The 11652-nt window shown below is 35.5% G+C and overlaps 1 pseudogene; it reads left to right on the forward strand.

Annotated features, from left to right (window-relative positions):
- Window positions 1–3437: 3437 nt before the first annotated feature.
- Window positions 3438–3974, forward strand: LOC105884795 (store-operated calcium entry-associated regulatory factor pseudogene; annotated as a pseudogene).
- The last annotated feature ends 7678 nt before the right edge of the window (window positions 3975–11652 follow it).

Below are 11652 nucleotides of genomic sequence, written 5' to 3' on the forward strand. Positions count from 1 at the left end.
CCTATCTGAACACCTGGATTCCCTCCTTGTTATAAAATCTTTTGCCACCCACCTATAGGCAGAATGTCTTGGAGTCTGTTGTACATTTAGGAATAAACTTTAGAAAAATATATATATATATTTAAAAGAAAGAAAGGAATAAGGAAAGAGAGGGAGGGAAGAGGGAGGGAGGAAGAGTGAGTCAGGAATAAAATCCATTCAGATAAGTAATTCATTCATGAAAGTATCAACAACTTTTATTCTGTGGGAGACTATAATATCCATGATTACAGACTAAGTTTTTTAAGAATAAATTTTGAAACAATTCTAATCCTTAAATATATTATTTTATTCTGATTTCTGTGTTTTTCTATTGAGAGGCGGATCTAAGACAATAATGATTCTTTGTATTTATCTCCCACTTAAAAAAAATCTTTTATTTCCCATTCAGGTTTATGGTTAGGAGGAATTTTCAAATATTTTACTTCAATTTCCATTCTATGTTTTCATTTCTTTCACTGCATCTACATTATCTCCACGTTGCTTATTCTCAATGATATGAGGAGATTCATTTTAATCTTTCATTTTAGAAAGCACTGTGCCTCCATTTCCTGAACTGTAGAAAGGGAAGAATAATGGAAATTACCTTAGAGAATTAAATTAACTCTTAAAAATAGCCTGCATATCATGTTTGGAAGAGTCTCTGAAACATGGAGTCCAAAATTGTTAGTTATTATCATTATCTCAGAGTCTATTTATGAAAACATAATACCAAGACAATTGGAGAAGAGCTATGCTTCCTCAGTTTGAAATACTGACAGCCTGGTTGTTAATTCTGTAAGGACTTTGCTAACTTTTGCCTGTCTTGCTCTCTTACATTTATCAACATTCTGAGTCAGAAATTCTGAGAAAAGGCCATTAGTTATACTTCTGTCAGTGGTATGAGATGCCTCTCATTTCTCTGGCACATCCAAGTAGATCTAAAAGGCAGCATCATCCCTAATGGATTCTAAGATGAGAAAATATATCCACACATTCAACCTTACAAAGGTCATGAGCACAAATTATTTTCTTCATCTAAAGCAAAACAATGAAAGTTCCTGGTAATTTTAGTATTAGGTAAACATTTTAAAATCTGAAGAGTTATTTAATATTCACCCCTTGAAGAGAATGTGTGTGTTGCGGGTTGGGTGGATGGATGGCACCTAGCCAAAGGTGAGCCTGAGCACCTTTTCCTTACTCCTGGTCAGGTCAGACTGTCCTGGAGGAGTTGGTTCATCTCTCCAGGCTCTGCCCTGTTTCCTTATATGCCTAAAGCATGGCACAATGAGCAGCCAGTGATTTTCACACTACGTTCTGTTCCTAAGAACCATTCAGTCCCTGGGGATAAATTCACTCATATGCTTTCTATTTTTTGTTGAATCTGTTAAAAATTTTTTTTCCTAAAAAAAAAATGCCTACAGCAAGGCTGTATTTCACAGCTGGCATATTGATTTTAGTGTGAAGTTCCTAAGGATACCTGCACTATAAATGGTTATTGTGTTCTATTATAAAATAGTGCCACTGGGTACAGACATCTCTCTCTTCTCACCTCTCTCATTCTTCCTTGATGGATTCTTTCTCTCTTTTTTTCAGCTCATTCTCCATCCTGTTAGCTGAGTCAATGGGGGAAGGGTTACATGTCAGACATGCAAGGGGTTGGGAAAAATACAGCAAAGCTATTGGCCCCAGATACTCCTAATTGAGCTGGGGAAAGAAACACATCAGACATAGAGGAGATTTTATCAGTACAGACATAAGAAGAAATTTTAATTTATGTTCGTTAATTTCTTCTTTTATCATTTCTCTAGCTACAACTGCAATTGTGTCCTCCCTTAAATGGAGATGAAAACCAATTTACTTGCCCACCATATTAAAGACTACAGTGACATTATGTGTCATTCAGTGACATTATGATGTAATTAAGTAGCATAATTCTTCTGATGAGTATTATTTTTTTCTGTTGTACTCAGGTCATTTATGATTCTTCAAGACAGTAGTTTTTAACTCTGCTTAGTTAATTATATGTCATGGTTGCTATCCTCAAAATTGGTCAGAACATTAATTGATTGTGCTGGTGCTATCAATCTGTAGCATGTATGGTAAAAGGCTGAGACTTTTTTTTTCTTTTTTTTTAACTAACAGATACTGCCTATTTCTGGAAGCGTGAAGTAAACCAACGAGTGTTTGTAAAACATGGCTAATTGTGTTTATTTATTATCATTAAAGATTATGCCTTTATATATATATATATACATATTTATATATAAACCTTTTCATATTTTAATAGTATTTCTTGCTACTGCCTAAATAAGAAATGAGAATACTGATCAAATTAATGGAGAAAGCAGTTCTTAATATGGCTAGATATTGTGAGAGATTAACAAAAAGAGAGAGAAAGACACATATCTTTTGAGTAGCTCCTATGGAAAAGTCACTGTGTTAGATACCTTACATTCAAGGCTTGCATTTCAATATTTATGATTTGTTTTCAAGATATCATTCTTTTCATATTATAGCTAAATTAAATGTGATGCAGAAAGATTAAAAGCAACCCAGAAATCTCAATGTCATATTTGTGATGCAACAGCATTAGCAGGCAGATCACACAAAACTATAGACTCCAGAACCAATTCCTGGTAGTAATTAATAATGTATTAACTAATGTAATAACTAATAATGGGCCTATTGGCTAGATCAAAGGCTTTCTGGGCCTTAGTTCAATTTTCTCTCCACACTAATGCATGATCTTTTAATCTGCACTGCTTTGCAGCATTTTTGCCCTCAGAAATTTACAACAAACTTGGATATTCAGATATAAATATATGAAATACAGTAAGTCTTCAAATGTTGTCATAGGTTCTTGGAAACTAACTTGAAGTGAAACAATGTGTAATGAAACTAATTTTCTTTTCCCAACAACCATTCTAATAAAATAATGTCGAACGAAATGTTATTAGAGAATCTGCTCTACATCATTTTTCACTTAAAGTCACAGTTTCCAAGAACCTATTGAGAATGTTAAGTGAGGACTTACTATCATTTGGATAAAATATACAATATAATAAGGTGCTCTCTGTGTAGCAGAGATAAAGCATTAGACTATTAAAAGTTTTGTTACAGATAGAAAGGCATTTTAAGTAGTTTTATCAGTGGGAGGAATAGTTTATAAGAGCAATTTACCATATGGCCAGTGATGACTGGGCATTTGCGGTAGCATATACATGTTAGATAGTAAATGATAGAGGCTATATCCAGACATTCATGCTCATATCCTGCATAAATGCTGTGCAGTGATACACCATGTCTGTATTTTATTGAAGCACACTAAGTGGATAAAGTGTGGTTTAACATGGAAATGGCATAGAAGCTGTAGATCTGTCTCACAGAATTGTGTAAAAGATTAAATGAGACATTAAATGAGAGAATACAAAATAACCATCGTGGTGCTACTTGGTATTGCCTTTGCAGTGTATAAGCTGTTCCTTAGCGATGGTCAGTGTTCTCCTCCACCGTATTCTGAGTATCCTCCATTTTCCCACCATTATCAGAGATTCACCAACTCAGCTGGACCTCCTCCTCCAGGCTTTAAGTCTCAATTCACAGGACCGGACTGCAGAATAATGGCCATGGTGCAACTTCTGGTTTTGGTAGTGCTTTCACAGGACAACAAGGATATGAAAATTCAGGACCAGGATTCTGAACTGGCCTGGAAACTGGAGGAATATTAGGATACTTGTTTGGCAGCAATAGAGCAGCAACACCCTTCTTAAACTCGTGGCACCACCCATCCTATTCTCCACCCTACTCCAGCACCTGGAATAGCTGCACTTACTCACCACTTCATGGAGGCTCAGGTGGCTATTCGGCAAATTCAAACTCAGATATGAAAACAAGAACTGCATCAGGATATGGTGGTCCCAGAAGACGATAAAGTAAAAAGTTGAAGTCAAACATTGGATGCAGAATTTCTTATTTTTCATTAATTTCTCTTTAGAAAAAGTACTGCCTTCTAACAACTGGTGAAAGAGGATATTCAGAAGTCCTGTGGTGTTTTGTCCCTGCATAGCTTTTTGTATACTATTATTTGAGGCTAAGAGTTGCTCTATGACAAAGTACTTATGTATTGTATGTTAGTGTAACATGCAGATGTATAATGTAGTTTTTGAAAGTGATGATTACTGGAAAATGCTGAAAATACATTGTTTAATTTCTAAAAACTGTGATGCCATGAGAAGCATTAAGAATGAAGGTGTCAGGGAAACTGAGTACAGAAAATGTCAATCTTAGGTGGATTGTAGTTAATGAGTTGTTACCTTATAGAGACAATAATATTTTATTTGTTACTGTATTATTTGGTGTTTGCTGTTCTTTAAACACTTAAACCAAGCTTTGGACTACTAATTATGCTAATTTGTGGTTTCTGATCACTTTTGAGCTCCAGAGCGTCTGGTGGTGGTAGCCTTCTGGTAAGTGAGAATTACCTTTCTTAGGAAAAGGTAGATAATAAGTATCTAGAAGGTTGTTGTGAATAATTGTGTGCTGATCAAAATACTTGAAATCTCCATATTTCTTCAGTTCCTAAGAGTTAAAGTTCAAATGCTTTAACAAAGGTCTTTTAATAGCAAAAGCATGCAGTTCTCTGTGAAACCTCAAATATTGTTGTGATAGTCTGTTTCAATCTTACATTAAAAATGACAGAATAAAAAAAAATTTTGTAAACTATGATATGTGATACAAATCACAGGTAATATTTCATATCTTCCATAGACCATATTGTAAGGCTGGTGGTGGGCCCCCTCCCTTCCTTAGATCAAAAAAGAAAAGGCTCATGAGACCAGACCCGCCAAAGACCTACCAAGGACGACTGCCCCACTGAAAACTACTACACCTGGATAAATAAGAAAGTTTTGGCTCCTGGATTCCTCCTATTTCTCAATGACCACCAGAGGTGGCTCCCGCTCTTCCCACCAGAAGTCTCTAGCACACCCAAGAGGTATAAAAGGCCTCACGCCCTTCAAACAGGGTTGACTTCTGGGGCCCCCCCTCTCTTCAGGCCCCAGAATCTCATCTGGGAGCATTAAATAAAGCCACGTGGTTTGGCCCCCACTCTTTCTCTCTTTCTGTCTGTCTTTTCACCACTGCTGAAAAGCCTTACACATATATATTACATGAGTTATTATATAAATCTATTTTCTTATTTTGAGTTGAATAAATGTTCATTATTTTATTGGTATTATGAACATTTTTATGGATAAAGAAACAGATGCAAGAGGTAAAACAAGTGTTCAGGAATCAGATAGCCAGTAAGTGAGAAAGAATAAAACAAATATGTGTGTGTCTGTGTGTCTGTGTATACACATTTTTTTTCCTGACTCCAAGCTGGCTCAAAGTTTAATTGAGGTAACATAAAGACCTAGGTATAGACTCCTTCTCTTAAACTTTCTAAGGATCACTAGATTTGGGCATTTTGGAATAGGTATTTCACTAGGTAATTTCTAGAGTAACTTTTAGCCACTAAATTAGATGATTCAAAGTTTCCATTTAGACACAAATATTATATGTAAGCCTGTGTTATTTGCGATATATACTTTTAACCTAGATATTAGACATAGAATCTCTATCATTAATATCATAAGCCAGTACATTAACTGTATTCTACTTAATATAAACTAGAGATATTCAGATTCAGTTTTCTTAAACATTAATTGAGCATTTACTATATATTTATCTATTCAATAGAGCTTTCACTGCTGTTTTGGAACTTTTTCTTTGTCTTTACATTGAAATCTAAGACCCCAAACTAAGTAACAAGAAAATTGCCAACAACTTGGTATAGACTTTGTCTCTTAAATGTTCTTAGAGACAGAAGATTCAGTAATAGCAAAATCCATAATCATCTATTCCAGTCTTCATTCTTAGTTCCACAAACATAAGACTGCAAGAGAAGTGGGAAGAGATCACGGGATACTTTGGGTGTGGAGTGATTTGCAATTCTCGTGGTGGGAGATCACTCATTTTTGTTTTCCCTTATAAAAAAAAAAGTGAATGTTCTTTCCTACTCTTTTCTCCTTGGTCCAGTGAACAGAGGAAAGGGTTAAAAAGTTTTGTAGAAATTGTAAGTTTTTACAAGAAAGGGAGTCTGAGATTCCATGTGAGTTCTAGGCTAGCTGGTTAGGTGAAAATTTGAGAGATTAAATGAAAGAAAGATGTTCAATAATGCTTCTCTTACACTCCACTGTTTGCCGTGACTAGGGATGTAAATTTCCTGTGGATCAAGTTGAAAAAGGAAGATTGATGGATTTGAGCTCTCTTACTATTTATCCCAATCTAGAGGACTAAGCAAGAAGACGTCAACAGTTGGAAACACTTTCCTAGACATCGGCCTAGGCAAAGAGTTTATGAAGAAGTCCCCAAAGGCAATCACAGCAGCAACAAAAATAAATAAATGGGACATGATAAAACTAAAAAGCTTCTGCACAGCCAAAGAAACAGTCATGAAAATAAACAGACAACCTACAGAATGGGAGAAAATTTTTGCATCCTACCCATCTGATAAGGGGCTGATAACTAGAATATACTTAGAACTCACAAAAATCAGCAAGAAAAAATCAAATCACCCTATTAAAAAGTGGGCAAAGGACTTGAACAGAAACTTTTCTAAAGAAGACAGAAGAATGACCAACAAACATGAAAAATGCTCAACATCTCTAATCATCATAGAAATGCAAATCAAAACTGCAATGAGATATCACTTAACTCCAGTGAGAATGGCTGGAGTTTTTGATAAAAAACTGACTTTTTTATCAAAAAGTCTCCAAACAATAGATGCTGGCGTGGATGCGGAGAGAGGGGAACACTCCTACACTGCTGGTGGGACTACAAACTAGTTCAACCTCTGTGGAAAGCAATATGGAGATACCTTAAAGCGATACAAGTGAATCTACCATTTGATCCAGCAATCCCATTGCTGGGCATCTACCCAAAAGATCCAATGACATTCTACAAAAAAGACGCCTGCACTCGAATGTTTATAGCAGCACAATTCATAATTACAAGGCTGTGGAAACAGCCCAAGTGCCCATCTATCCAAGAAAGGATTAATAAAATGTGGCATATGTATACCATGGAGTACTATTCAGCTCTAAGAAACAATGGTGACATAGCACATCTTATATTTTCCTGGTTAGAGCTGGAACCTATACTACTAAGTGAAGTATCCCAAGAATGGAAAAACAAGCACCACATATACTCACCAGCAAACTGGTATTAACTGAGCAGCACCTAAGTGGACACATAGGTACTACAGTAATAGGATATTGGGCAGGTGGGAGGGGGAGGGGGAGGGGTTTATACATACATAATGAGTGAGATGTGCACCCTCTGGGGGATGGTCATGCTGGAGACTCAGACTTGTGGGGGGAGGGGAGGAAAGAGCATTTATTGAAACCTTAAAATCTGTACCCCTATAATACGCTGAAATAAAAAAAAAAGTTGCAACGTGAGCTTCCAGCGTGAGAAGCTGAGCAAGATAAGGGAAAGATTGAGTTAGAGCAGGATTTCTTGATGAGGAAAAAAATACAGAGAGAAGCCGTGCTGAGACTTCAAAAAATATAGACATACCCAGGAATACTGGAATTCCATAGTATTGAAAAAAATTAGGCAACAGAACACCTACTCCAAGCATGTACAGCCCAGTGCCAGGGCACACATCTTATTGAGCAGAGCACAGACTGGATATCAATTTTCTTTCACCCCCCCCTCCATGGGTATACTTTATTTAGGACACAGCTTCCAAAGCTTCATGGAGCCTGTTGGTGCATGAACTCCTAAAAATGTTGCCATCAAGGGGCTAGAAATTGTTGTCCATAACATAGAGATTCACAACAAAGAAAGGTCAACATTCAAGATTATTTAAATAGTCACATGGCCCTGTTCTTCTCACTCTTCCCTGTACATCACAATAGAGAAGCTATTCCTGGAAGGGAAAGACTGTATCCTAAAGGCAGTCCATACCTACAATATCTTATGCCTGTATTACAAACAGTCAGGGTCCTTAGTATAAGTGGACTGAATGAGAGGCAGATGAGAAGAGATGTCATGCAATTGGAAGTCAATCAAAATTATGGAATCTGACTGAGATGTAGAGAAAAGAGAGACTAAGGAAAGACATGTAAATACTATGTTTATGTATTAATATTTTTGGAGAATTTTTAATAAACTCCTTACTTTACCATCATTATCAGGCTCCTCTTCCTCACCAAATTCTTAGTACACAAACCTATAAATTAGGTAGTATTATCACCACTTTGCCTAAGAGGAGACAGAATTCCAGAGTTACATATTCACACGGAATGGCCAGAATCCAAACAATGGCCTGACTCCAAGTCTATTTATAAAAATAAACCTTAAAATGATCTCTAGGTACTCTAGAGATCTCTTGGTACTCTAGCTGTATTTGACAGTGGAGCCCAATCCTTGTCAAAAGTCTTGACAAGTGCCACATATTTTTTTTTTTTTACTGCTTCTTAGATATAAACCTGAAGGTTTTATGGAAATATGTACTTAAAATTCCTGTTTAATTTTTGCCCTTGGCTGAGCATACTGAAGTTCTAACATGGTAATGAACCTCTATCTGCCACACTAGGAAGATTTAGAGCCTCACAATTTTTAAGTAATGTAGTCATAAGTTATGAACTGCTGCCTCATAATTAAAGAGTATCAACTGGGCTAAGAACCACGGGCATTAATTAATCCTTATGTATTGTACCAGGGAACCTTTGAACAAACAGAAGTAATTGTCAGTGAATATATTAAAATCTTTGCTTCTAGAAAATCACTGCTAATGTCCATGGTAAGTTTCTTTTTCTCATTTAGGATACCAGCATCTGAAACTCTTTCCCATATCAAATGAATTTTCCCATCTTATATGGCAGTCTCCTTATCATTGTAGAAGCTAAAATCTCCACATTCTGTCTTTTGTAGTTTTTGTAGAAGCTACAGCTTAATCATCAGATATATGTTCTACTAGTAAGATGAGCGGCTTTGGATGATGAATCTAGATGCAGTGATAGAAGGAAGGCTGGATCAGGCAGAACTTATTTTTCTGATGGGTCATAACAGTTCTTCCAGCTTCCAGAGCCAGCTGCAGTGTCTCTTATAGAGGCAGAGTGCAGTACCCAGTGTCAGGGATATGGATGGTGCAAGTTGCAGTGTCTTGTTTTATAGCCCAGGACTCTGGTATTTTCACTGGGTTAGTTTTCTGCATAATGTTGGGTTTTGCCTCCATGCTTGGTTTTTTGAGCTAACAACACCCTTTTAGTCAATCCTTAAATCACCAAATTAATCTAACTGATGAAATTTCAGTTATGGAATGGTTAGAAAAATATATTCATTATCAATCATGCAAATTGGTATATATGTCATGCTTTTATGTACTCTAGTTTCTTCATTGATACAGGGTTAGGTAGAAGAAAACAACCTTTAAAATTGATCCCCAAAGTATATATTTAGAAGGAATTTACATTTTATATAAAATATGTATTTTATATATATGTTTTATATTTAGAGAGAAATGATTCATTTTCAAGTATAATATATCAAATGCTCCAAAATCATCTGGAATATTCTGATGTGGATATTTAATGCACAAACAAATATTTAAGAACTAAAGTCACTTATGGATTTAAACTGTATTTGTGCAGAAAGCTATTTTAGGTGTTTTGTCTACTGTGAGTTATTAATAAATTAAAAAATTAGAAATATCTAAAGATATCTACATAAAATTATATCTATAATAGTGGTATGGTTATTCTTACTCTTCAGGTGATATCCCTAGTAAATGCTTAGTGTGAGATGATTCATCATAAGTTCATAAGTGTTTGTTGAATATGAGCTTACTCAATTTATAGTCAGGCTATGCTAAATTGTCTTAGGTTATCTGCAAATTTTAACTAGTTCCAGGATGTAGAAAATACACAGACACACACAGACACACACACACACACACACACACACATATAAATGATAATAATAGTTCCTTGAGCCATTGCTAAAGCTCTAATCTCTAATCTTAAATTAGTGAGTTGTAGTCATTTCCATATCATTTGTCAGTGTAGATATGATTGACAACTTCTGTGGTGCATATGGAACAAAACAAAGCAAAATAAAAACAAACAAAAAAGGCCCACAGTTTTTTTTAAAGCTTCTAGGGCCAAGGCCTGGCTATTGTCCAACACCCATTTTTATGTACATTGTTTCGTATTTTGGAAACATTATTGAACACAGAGTTTTGTATCTTAGCAGTCTTGGAAAAAGCACAAGTGTGCACACTGATTGCCCTACTTTTTCACATTATGCATGCCTTCCTTGTCTTTGCCCATCAGAACAAGGCTGGAATGTCATTGGGTCCTCTCCACTAACGCAATTCCATCAGGAGTGATGTCCCTAATATTTATTACATCATTTACTGTACTAAAATAAGAAAAGATTTTTCAATAACAGAAACAACAACATATATTAGCCTGATTGGTCTGGATAGTATAATATTATATTTCATCAATTATATATTTATAAAAATATTCTTATAATATAATGTTTGAATATGAACTATGCTTTACTCTTTTGAGATACATAATTGGGGGTGGTATGAAAATTGTGTCTTGTAAAATTACATTCATGTTTTCTGTTATCAAACATGGTTGTATAATCACTATTATTTAAAAGCCCTTAACAGTTTTATTTGCTACTGTAGGTAACATTCTATTTTAACTTAAAAATATAAACAGTTTTAAAATCAGAAAATAGCCTTATTACTTTAAGTTAATTTTGGCATAACAAAATTATAAGTAATAATGGCACTTGACTGCTCTTTGGAGCCCAAAATTTTAACCTATATGTCTGCATTCATGTAAGTCCAAATTTTTTTTTTTTTTTTTTTTTTTTTTTTTTTTGACACAGAGTCTCGCTTTTTTGCCTGGGCTAGAGTGAGTGCTGTGGCATCAGCCTAGCTCACAGCAACCTCAAACTCCTGGGCTCAAGTGATCCTCCCGCCTCAGCCTCCCAAATAGCTGGGACTACAGATGCTCGCCACCACACCTGCCTATTTTTTTTTGTATTGTTTCTATATTTAGTTGCACAGCTAATGATTTCTATTTTTAATAGAGATGGGGTCTTGCTCTTGCTCAGGCTGGTCTAGAACTCCTGACCTCAAGCAATCCTTCTGCCTCGGCCTCCCAGAGTGCTAGAATACAGGCGTGAGCCACTGCAACTGGCCAGTCCAAATTAAATGTTTGAATCTTTTAAATAGATTTTGCCCTGGTCACGAAAAAGCATTGTATGTGGTTGTTGGGATTTGACTAAAGAATAAAAAGTAAAAACTGATTGTCTTAAATTTTAGAAAAGTTATTGATTTTTGTTTTCCAATCATTACAAATTATTTGTTATTACAAATAGTCACTCTTTTATTAACTTCTAGTACAATCATTTTACTAAAAGTCTCATGTCGACAGTGTTTAGCCTAACAAATAGTTTTTAGTCTAAGTCATACCATACCTTTCAAAAACATTTGATTTTGGTGACCTACAACTCCCTGTATTGCCTGGCTTTACTGAATTATAATTCACCTTATATAAA

The sequence above is a fragment of the Microcebus murinus genome, chromosome 9 (assembly GCF_040939455.1).
Source record: "Microcebus murinus isolate Inina chromosome 9, M.murinus_Inina_mat1.0, whole genome shotgun sequence".
NCBI lineage: Eukaryota > Metazoa > Chordata > Mammalia > Primates > Cheirogaleidae > Microcebus > Microcebus murinus.